General features: G+C 46.0%; 1 pseudogene; it reads right to left on the reverse strand.

The window, feature by feature from the left end:
- Nucleotides 1-1454: 1454 nt before the first annotated feature.
- LOC118473132 (calcium-dependent protein kinase 16-like) lies at nucleotides 1455-6498 on the reverse strand (annotated as a pseudogene).
- Nucleotides 6499-11565: the final 5067 nt, after the last annotated feature.

Raw genomic sequence — 11565 nt, forward strand, 5'->3', positions numbered from 1 at the left:
TGTTCGTTGAGAGACCACCCGGGATAACAGTACAACCATGAGGGTGAAAATGGGATGCCCTTAGCTGATTAATTAGGTGAACTAGAGGTGTAGTTGCTTAGCCGTCGTGCCGTCAATGGGGTCCAGGCACAGTGCTTGCTCTGCCGAGGCTGAGTGCCGAGGTTCTTTCGTTTTGCTCTTTGTTAGTCACTCTCCTGCGGGGAGGGGTACTGTGTTTATCAAACTGGAGAAACCTAACGGGCAGCTATGATCTCTAGGGAATCTCTGTAAAAGCTACGTAGTGATGCCCTGCCGGACCACCTAGGTAGTGGTCAATGGGGATTAGCTCTCCCCGGGTAGAAAGGGAATCATGGCTCATGGGTAAAGTGTGCAACCTCTGCAGAGGGTAGTGAAAACTGATATATCAGCCGTGCTCACGGTTAAGAGCAGCCTTGGGATCCTCTTTGATTAGTGATACAGATGGTTCGAGATACAAGGATTATGTTATGGTTTGGTTCGACTATGATGATGTTGTTTCCTCGATGAGGAAATGGTTACGGGTTGGTCAATGCTAAAATCTGGCTTCTACTAATGATAAATACCCTGACCAACTAAAAGCAACTGCTTGAGCCTAACCCCACATAAAGCTAGTCCACTTCAGCCAAACGGGACATTTGCTGAGTACGTTGATGTGTACTCATCCTTGCTTTACCACAAACACCAGGTTTGTCCGCATTGTAACCACTGCTCAGGAGAAGGTGAAGCCGTGGAAGGAGACTTCCAGGAGTTCCAAGACTACGACGAATTCTAGGTGTGGGTTGGCGGCAACCCCCAGTCAGCTGCCTGTGAAGGCCTTATCTTTACTGCGTTTCGCTAGTACTTTGATTTAACTGTTAAGACAATGACTATGTGGATGTCTATGACTCTATGATGTAATAAGTACTCTTTTATGTTATTATTCGAGCATTGTGTGATGATGTTCATTTATGTAATCGTTGTGTACGTGAGTTCTGATCCTGGCACGTACATAGTTCGCATTCGGTTTGCCTTCCAAAACCGGGTGTGACACTTGGTCCATGTCTGTAGGAGTATTTTTACTAGGCCTATACTATTACTTGTCATGTTTAGTTTTTTTTTTCTATCGGAGAACAACTCGTTAAGCACTAGTTTGACAACTCTATTTTTTAAAGAAAAAATGAACTAATTTTATTTAAAAATAGAAATCTCTTAAAAATTAGAGGACTCCAGTTTCAATTTAAGCTTTCAGCAGACAGCTTCGCCAATCGTATCCCATAAGATTTTCTCCAGTGGTTCGCGTAAAATAGGAGACGCGGAACTGTAGGATACTGTTTGAACACCGTTTATATATTGAAGTTTAAAATAGAGGATACGATAGGAGATTGGATAGCCTAAGTCAAGCTTACTGCTGAAAAGGAACCCACAACTCAAACTAGCTTTACACCGCATAAACAGAATACAAGACAAATCAGCTAGCGCTTCATCATTTCCTCATCAAATGACGTAAATTTTCACAGTTAGCCTTATAGGCGCAAATGAATCTTGGGTGTCAGTACACGAAACCAGCAAATTGCATTTGAGGTCAACACCAAAACATTTTACAACACTTCCATTGAGCGACGGGTACACCGGAGGAGATGAGCAGACAGACGGAGGCAGGCGTGCATCTACAGCAGATGCTCCTCAGCGATACTGAAAAGGGCTACTAATTACACGAGTAAACCAATCAGGGAGGCTCCAACTACCTAAATCCCAGACAAAATAATCATTAGCAAACGGAAGGGGGTTTCTGCTTAGCGGGCCCGAGAGGCAGACTACAATGCGTGGAGAAGAGCATCGGCAGCAAGCTACAACCTCACTCGCTACCCAGTTTTACAGACCCATCTTTTATAAGCTTTATGCTAAGGCTATTGAAGCGCCCTCTTGAATAATGCCGCGACGCCTTCCTCCAATCTGTTCCAGTCTTCATCATCGCTACAAATTCTTCGTAGCTAATTTTACCATCCTGCAGAAACAACAAAGGTATTGCGACTTGAAATAATTAATGAGATTTGAAGGCAGCAGAGCTATCTCAGGGGCCTTAGGGAACCGTTAACCTTATCTGTGTCAACTTCTTGCAATATGTCATTGACCACGTCCATGGTATCAGCTCCCCCGTCCTCCATCAGGGCTTCCTGAAGCTCCTCAGGCTCAATGAAACCATTGCCATCCTTGTCGAAAAATAGGAAGGCCCGCCGAAGGTGCTCATCGTTTGCCATCCTTTGTAAATGAAGTGAGACGGCCAAAAATTCACCATAATCTAGTGCTCCTCTACCATTTGTATCCACCTATTATTACAAAGACAAAGATATGCTATGCAATCAGCACCTGCTTCTTGTTAATAATAGATGAAGCCAATCATGTCACCTAGTTCTCAAATTGACACCAAGTCGGAAGTCACTGACATAGCAAAAAATGACCTTATCTGAATCTAAGCAATCGAGGAAAAATTAAAAGCGTAAACTAAATTCTAAACAAATAAATAGTTCAATGGCATGTCACGTATGAGGCCCTATATTATCAGCTTTCAAGAAATCTAAATGAGTAAAAAACACAAGTCCTTCAGGGAAATGGGAGTGAATGTTTCATTATGTGTATGATGCCACAATGACAACCTCCAAATTCTTCAGGACCACCAAGCACCACCTGGTGCAACTATAACTAAATTGCTGGGTTCCATCGAAAACCAACAATCCAACATACTCCCTCTGTTCCAACTTCCAAAATAGAAGTCGTTTTAGCATTTTTAAAAATGCATTCAATAACTGATGTATGGTGTTTTGTATGTGTCTAGATTCATTGTCATTCATTTGAATATAGACATAAAAATAAAGACCTAAAACGACTACAAATTTGGTACGGAGGGAGTACAAACATCAATGGTAGCATAAATCATGTGATTCAGATCAATTACAAACTGGCAATAGTGACTCAATTAATTAAACAAAACATACTTACAGCTTCAATAAGCATTTGCACTTCTGATTCTGCAAGATGAGAACCAAATTTTGCAATCCCACTCTTTAAACTCTTCATAAGAAACTATGCCATCATTATCAGTATCCATCACCTTGAACATATCCTTTATGTCCTCCACCTCTTCAGCTGACAAGTGATCAGCAATAACCTAGTCAAGAACCACTTTGTCAGTAAAGCAAACTGTCTCCATGATGGTATCTAGAAAAGGGTGCACTAAAACACACTAGATCAGTTCCGTGATAAAGAAAGGTTTCGAACCCTTAGAGCTTTTTCTTTTGAATCTGTTCATCCTTGAAAACTGTTTCAGCCTTGACTTTACAATGTCTCCAAGAGGAACATTTGGAGCTTTCTTAGCATTTTGAAGCCAGGGATGCTCTGTGATAACAGAAACAAAAAAGAGGCATGAGCCCTAAATGGGATGCCAGGTAATTCCATATGGACTTTGAACATGTATACAACTATACATCATGAAAACTTAAATAGCTCTTGGTTACCATCCAAAATCTAAAAAAAATAAAAACATGCAGCTCAAATATTTGAAGCATAAAATAGCAAAAAATGAACAAACTTGGTGCTATCTTATTCACTCAAGTGATTGATATGTATAATAGTGCAGAAAATGGTATTCTCCAATTGCTAAAACAATATCAATCATCTTGTTTTTAGATAAACCAAACTTCTTTTACCAGCTTTTCCTTTTGAGAATGAATACAATCTACAAGTAACTGGGACACCTGGAAGTTACCATGAAGTGCAATAAGAAAACACGTCTCAACTCTAAAGACTGTCCAGAAGAGCTACTGAAAAGCATTTACTTCCACTTTTTACTTCAAACTTTGATGCATCAATTTTTTTTGCCACTAATCGCTTTTACATCATAGCATTACGTAAACTGTACCTAGTCATATTTGATCCTGTTATTCCTGTAGAAGTGGCACATACTATAGTTGCACCAACTTCTTGAACAAGGATATATACAGAGTAGATCCTGCAGAAGTGGCAACCAACTACACTTCTGAAACTATCTTTGATCCATGTTACATGGAACACCTGTGTGGTATCAGTGTCTAATTCAGGTGTGGGGGTCCAATTTGGCAGATTTTTTAGGAACCGTCCAAATGGCACTTGGAATACAATTATCCAAATAGGTTTTGGGTATCTGGCTAGGCAAAAAAAAACACGGGTGTCTGGGTAACACTGGTGTTGATCCCTTAAACTGAACAGATCTGATACAATGTACCATTCAATACAATGAAGCACTATGTGTTAATAAGTTCGATATACAGATACGAACCTACCAAGAACTTGCTTTGCTGTTAGCCTGAGTTTTGGATCAGGTTGAAGCATCTGCCGAACAAGATCTTTAGCATTGTCAGAAACATTGGGCCAGGGTTCTCGCTTAAAATCTATATTTCCCCGAAGAATAGCTTGTGCAACTCCTTGTTCAGTCTCTGCAATTATTACTTGGTAAGCTCATTTGCACAAAAGTAATGCTAGAGGACAAGTTGTTCTCACAAATAAAATCCTTTACCAGCCCAAAACGGAGGAACACCACATAACAAAATATACAAGATAACACCAGCGCTCCATATGTCTATTTCAGGTCCATAGTTCCTCTTCAAGACTTCAGGAGCCATGTAGTATGGACTTCCCACAATTTCCGAAAACTTTTCACCTAGAAAAGAAAACAATGCTTTTATGAGTTTCAAATAAATAAGTGGGAAGACGGCCACATGAGTGGGGTCTGAAGAAGGGAACCGAGGCAAGCCTTTGCCCCGTAAATACCGAGAGGCTGCTTCGAACCACTATGCCTGCCCTTCTCAGATGACAATTTACAGCAATTGCAAAAATAGTTGCATTGCAGCCGAAGCAAGTGATCATTTGTTTAGGTGATAACGAGACAAGCAGTTACCTGTGAGTGCTGCTAAGACAGCTAAGTCTTAACGGAAGTTGCTTGAAACATACTCATATATGAAAATGTGTATTTCAAAATATTGTTGTACATAATCTGAGTTTTCCCAAAACACCTGAATAAGTATACGTCGCTATAGACAAGTCACTATGCTGGGAAACAGATAAGCGACGGTGCTTAATTGTTTCCAGATTCCAAAATAGCAGGCAGGCAGGCAGCGAGGCAACAAGTCAACCTAGCTCCTAGATTCGAATCTCTGAGCTCACCACACAGTCTCCAACAAAGCTAGCAAGAATGCCATCGGAGGCAACAGCAAGAAGTTACCTTGGGCTGATAAGTGCTGTCATGTCCAGTACCACAGCTTGTTCGAAAAGGCGAATCCAAAGAAATGCTAACGTTGCAGAAGAATGAAGGCCAATTGTGCCTTAGATTGCGTAAGCATGAGAAAAGCAAGTGGCTACAGAAACGACCGCTACAGATAATCCACCCCAACTAGAACTAGAACGGCTACCAACCCACCCCACGGATCCAGCCTGAATCGACGAAAAAGTCCAAATTGCAGCCAGCGGTCCGCCCAAATCAGGGACGGATCTCGGTGGCCGGGGAGCTCTTACCGGGCTTGAAGAAGATGGAGAGACCAAAGTCGATGGCCTTGAGCGGCGAGTTCTCCTTCTTGTTGGCGAAGAGGAAGTTCTCGGGCTTGAGGTCCCGGTGCATGACGCCGTGGCGGTGGCAGAGCTGGACGACCTCGACGATGGTGCGCGTGACCGCGGCCGCCGCGCGCTCCGTGTAGTGGCCCCTGGCGACGATGCGGTCGAAGAGCTCCCCGCCCTCGCAGAGCTCCATGACGAGGTGCACGGCGCCGTCGTCCTCGCACGCCTCCCGCAGGGACACGATGCTGGGGCTCCTGGGCAGGTGCCGCATGATGGCCACCTCCCGGCGCACGTCCTCCACGTCGACGGGGGTCCGCAGCTTCCGCTTGGAGATGGACTTGCAGGCCAGCAGCTCCCGCGTGCCCCGGTCCATGCACAGGTACGTCACCCCGAACTCGCCGCGCCCCAGCTCCCGGTCCAGCGCGTACTTCTCCTCGATCCCGCCGGCGCCCACGTCGCACCCCCTCCTCCCCGAGCACCGACAGACGCTTCTTCTCCCCGGAGCCGGGGCCGCGCCGTTCCGCGCCTGCTGGTGGGGCTTCTTCTTCCCGCCGGCGGAGGCCGGGAAGTGCGACGACTTGACGTCTTCCCGCGCCGCGGCGGCCGGCGAGCGGCAGCAGTTTCCCATGGCCGCCGCGCGAGATTGGGAGTGGGGGCACTAGGGTTTGTGCGGCATTGGGCACTGTGCGAGTGGGGGAGGAAGAGAGAGAGAGAGGAGGGGGGGGGGGCTACAGGCTACTGGGCTGGAGAGAGAAAGAGGGAGAAGATGCGAGGGACGAGGGAGGCGACCAGCGAGCGAGACCTGTGTCGGGGACTCGGGGTATAACGGTAAGGACGAGGCGAGGGGGGTGGGTTTCCGGGGACGCGTAGCAGGCGCTGTAGGGGCCGGAGCCCGGAGGGCACCCCCACGTCGCGCTGTTCTTGGAGGCTTGGAGCCCAATGGTCCACTGGCACACCGCCCCTGCGTGGGGTGAGTTCGGGTGGTGGGCTCCACGGTCGTCGGCACGGGTCCCGTTTGAGTGTTTGACTGATGACTAGAGAGGTACGAAGGCAGACCAGAGAGAGTTTCGATCGACTCGACAGTCGGACAGGCCTAGCTATGTAGTGGACAGAGGAATCGGATATAATCTGACAGGATTTATTAATGATAAAATTTGAAACACTAACGATCAAGTGCGTTGGTCATAGAGATTTGTTTAATCTGAAAGATTCTTGTGAATTCCAGGAGCCGGTTTTGCTCGGGCTTTACCTTTTTTATGGCTCCAGCTTCTCGACATTGCTACTATTAACATACAGTACTATGTACAGGGCCGTTCCTGACTTTTCAGGGGCCCAGTGCGAAATCCGATATTGAGGCCCATCTACACACAAATATATATATATATATATATATATATATATATATATATACATATATTATCAAATATTTGACATATAAAATTATTATGCACTATTTTGAAGTTTACAAGATAACAAAGGTAAAATATAGCAAAAAAAACATTTGTTATCTGATATTATTATTAAAAACATATTTTAAACATTTTGTGATACAAAGTCATCTCTTATATCATTGAGATCAATCTCATCCAACAACTTTTTTTCGATATATAAAATCACCAAGCCATTTAACATCTCTTGAGTTATTGTTGATAAAAAATAGTTTACAAAAATATTTTAATTTTAAAAAGCTTCTCTCTGCCAAAGCAAACCATCATATGTATAGTTTATAATACTCTCCTAGTCTCCCCTATATCAAAATAGAATTTGTTTTGCTTCTTTAGTGGATTCATCATCATCATCAATATAAACATAAAAATCAAGAACTAAAACAAATACTATTTTGAAACGGATGGAGTATTCGATAAGTAATTGAGACAGTTTAAGAATATAAACAAGACTAGTCGATAACTCAATAACGCATCGTTCTTTACGTATTTGTGTCTATAATAGATAGGTTTAATAGGAAAAAATGCTACCGTACAGTGGCTAGGGGGCCCTCTATTTTTGGGGGCCCGGTGCGGCCGCACCCTTGCACCCCCCACAGGGACGGCCCTGACTATGTAGCAGTATATATATTATTGATAGATTTCTTTTTTCCTCTCTCTCCCTTCACCGGCTTCGGCTCATCTTAGACCAACTCCAGCAGCACTCCGCATGCGGCTCCGTATCCCTTTTTTACACAGCGGAGCACACTATTCATCAGTCCAGCAGTCTCCGCATCCGTCTCCCTAAAACGCACGTCCTGTACCTGCACTCCCCTTTTCCACGGTTTCTCTCTCCTCTCCGCAGCTGACTGCATGCGCTCGCGGCTGCTCGCGGGCCCCAGCTGTCATAGACTGCATGCGTGTCACACCCGGTTTCAGAAGGCAAACCGAATGCGAACCATGTACGTGCCAGGATCAGTTATTCACGTACACAGCAGTTACATAACATGGACATCATCACACAGTGCTCAAAATAGTATTAAGAAGGGAAATAGTCGATTACATCATACGTCTGAGACGTCCATATAGTTCTTACAATAAATCAAAGTGCGGAAAAGAAACGTAGATAACGCGGCCTTCACAGGCAGCCGACTGGGGGGTTGCCGCTAACCCACACCTAGAACTCGTCGTAATCTTGGAACTCCTGAAAGTCTCCTTCCACAGCTTCATCTTCGCCTGAGCAGTGGTTGCAATGTTGACAACCTGGGGGGGGTTTGGTGTGTAGAGCAAGGGTGAGTACACATCAACATACTCAGCAAGTATCCTGTTTGGCTGTAGTGGACTAGCTTTATGTGGGGATAAGTCAAGCAGTTGCTTTTAGTTGGTCAGATTATTACTTACTAGTAGAAAGCCAAGTTTTAGCATTAACCCAAGTTATTAACCCGATGTACCCTTTCCAAACGGAAAGAATACCACTTACCAGCACCATAGTCATAACCAAAACCATCAATCTCATTGCCACCTGTACCAAAGTATCTCTGATCAAGTACCACTAATCACTGGAGCTCCCTTGGCCGCTCATAACCGCGAGCACGACTGATATATCAGTTTTCAAACACTCTGCAGAGGTTGTGCACTTTACCCACAAGCCTTGATTCCCTCTTGCCTCGGGCCGATCAAACCCTTAAACACTACCAAGGTGAATAGGCAGGGTTTCACTACGTAGCCTTTACAAAGATTCCCCGGGGCTGTAGCCGCCCGTTAGGTTTCCTAAATGTACCGCACTCCTCCCCAAGGGACAAATCAACCTTGGCAGAGCGAGCCGCATACACCGAGCCCCATTGACGGCACGACGGCGAAGCGAACTACACCCCGGATCCTCTAATTATTCAGCTAAGTGCACCCCATTCCACCCTCATGGTTGCACTGTTTTCCAGGGCGGTCATCCATAGAACAGGTCCTTACGGAGAGGCACTCGAGAAACCGCTCGAGCCCCCTTAAAGCCACAAGTACAACATCATCATAAGAGAAGGGAAAACAGCGTATCATAGATAATCTCATCATGTTCATTGATTAAAGTTGAGCAATAGCATCAAACTAAGCAGTAATAATCCAACCCAGATAGGTAAACAAGGACATGGATAACAAAAGCTAGTCAATCCTTAGGCATAAATGTGTAAGCAGGAGGTGAATTAAAGAATGATTAGGACAGAGATAGGTCAAAGGACACTTGCCTCCACCAAACGACTGCTGCTCAGGGGCTTCTCCTGCGAATTCCTCGGGCTCTTCGACCGGATCGTTCTCTATGCGATTGCAAACATACATACATCCATCCACATATTTAATACAAAAGAACAGTACACCATACAAGATGACAAATAAAGTGAATATGCATCAAGTATGACATTCGATATCGCATTTGTTATGGTTAGAAAGAAACGGGAAAAGGGTCTCGCAGGGGGGTTAAAGTTTATGCACTAATGATTAGTTAAATTATGCACTCTAGTTTCAATAGGTTCCTAACAAAAGAATTCTGTTATATGCACTAGTGGGAACCTAATCATTTTAAGTTGATTAACATTGCACGGGATAAACAGTTAATCACATGAATCAATTAGCGTAACGGAATTTTAAATTAAACTTCCTATTTCAATAACATGAACAATGATTAACCTACCTAAAATAAAGTACTAGGATCACAGAAAGTAAATAAAATAAAAAATAAAAAAATAAAAAAAACAGAGGGGGGCGGTTGAACCGGCCCTAGGGGCGGTTGAACCGGCCCTACGCAGGGGGCGCGGCCAGGGCGGGCGGCCGAGGGCGGGCTGGGGGCGGCCGGGACCGGCCAGGGCGCGGCAGCGGCCGGCTGGGGCGCGGCCAGGGCGGCCAGCGACCGGCTGGGGGCGGCCAGCGGGGGCTGGGGCGCGCGGCCAGGGGCGGCCGGCGGCCACGGCGCGGCCGGGCGGCTGGGCTGCCAAGGGGAGGGAGGAGGGGAGAAGGGAGAGGGAGGGAGGAGGGAGAGAGGGAGGAGGGGGGGCTCACCGGCGGGGGCGGTCGACGGCGAGGGGCGGCCGGCAGCGAGGGCGACGGCGCTAGGGCAGGGGGCGGGTAGGGGCGGCGGCGGCTTAGGGTGGGGGAGAGAAAATGAGAGAAAATGAGAGGGAGAGGGAGAGGGTTTGGGGAAAAAAAAGGGGAATGAGGGGGGGGCGGCTGGGCCTTTTTGGGCCCAAGAGGGGGCGCCAGGGGCGGCTGGGCCGACCGGGGGTCGGCCCACGGCGCGGGAGAGAGAGAGAAAAAGAGGAGAGAGAAAGAGAGAGAAAAAAAGAAAGAAAAGATCTTCTCCTCATTTTCGAAATCCGATCTTTCTACATGAATGCATTTGCACTTTCAAAGCAATCAAAAGAAATGCAAGGTTCGACATGGTGCATCAAACAACGTAAAGTATTTAGGGTTTTTCTTACACGGGAATTCCAAACCGAATCCCGCTAGAACTTTGGAAAAGGTCAAGGTTTAGCGAAGGGAAAAAGAAAAAGAAAAGGTAACCCCCGAATTTTGGCGAGTAAAGAAAAGAAAAAATTCAACTGCAAAATTCGGGGCGTTACAAACCTATCCCCCTTAAAAGAATCTCGCCCTCGAGATTCAGGGCTGGCTAGCAAAGAGCTCTGGGTACTTGGCCATCAGATCATCTTCACGCTCCCAGGTTGCTTCTTCCTCAGAGTGGTGATTCCATCTGACTTTGCACATTCTGATGGTCTTCCTCCGGGTGACTCTATCTGCAATCTCAAGGATCTGAGCTGGCTTCTCAACGTAGGTCAAGTCCTCCTGGACTTCCAGACCTTCCACTGGCAACTGCTCTTCTGGCACACGCAAGCACTTCTTCAACTGAGACACATGAAAGACATTATGCACAGCAGACAAATTCTCTGGCAGGCTGAGCTGATAAGCCACTTCTCCACGCTTTGAGAGGATCTGGTACGGACCAATGTAGCGGGGTGCTAGCTTGCCTTTCACTCCGAATCTTCTGACTCCTCTGATCGGTGACACTTTCAGATAGACAAAGTCTCCGACTTCAAAACTCAGCTCTCTTCTTCTTGTGTCTGCATAGCTTCGCTGCCTCGATTGCGCTATCTTCAGATTCCCTCGGACCATCTTGATGTTTTCTTCGGCTTCAAGCAAAATGTCTGGCCCAAACACTTGCTTTTCTCCAGGCTGATCCCATTGCAACGGAGTTCTACAACTCCTTCCATAAAGCGCCTGAAACGGTGACATCTTCAAACTGGCCTGGTAACTGTTGTTATAGGAAAACTCTGCATAAGGCAATCGCTTGTCCCATCCAGACTGATCTTGCAACGCACAGGCTCTCAACATATCTTCGAGAATTTGATTGGTCCTTTCAGTCTGGCCATCTGTCTGCGGGTGATAAGCTGAACTGAAATTCAGATGTGTGCCCAAGGCTTCATGCAACTGCTGCCAGAAATGAGAGGTGAACTGCGTTCCTCTGTCTGACACTATCTTCTTTGGCACACCATGAAGACAAACGATCCGAGACATATACAACTCT

This window comes from Zea mays, chromosome 8, assembly GCF_902167145.1.
Source record: "Zea mays cultivar B73 chromosome 8, Zm-B73-REFERENCE-NAM-5.0, whole genome shotgun sequence".
Classification (NCBI taxonomy): Eukaryota; Viridiplantae; Streptophyta; class Magnoliopsida; order Poales; family Poaceae; genus Zea; species Zea mays.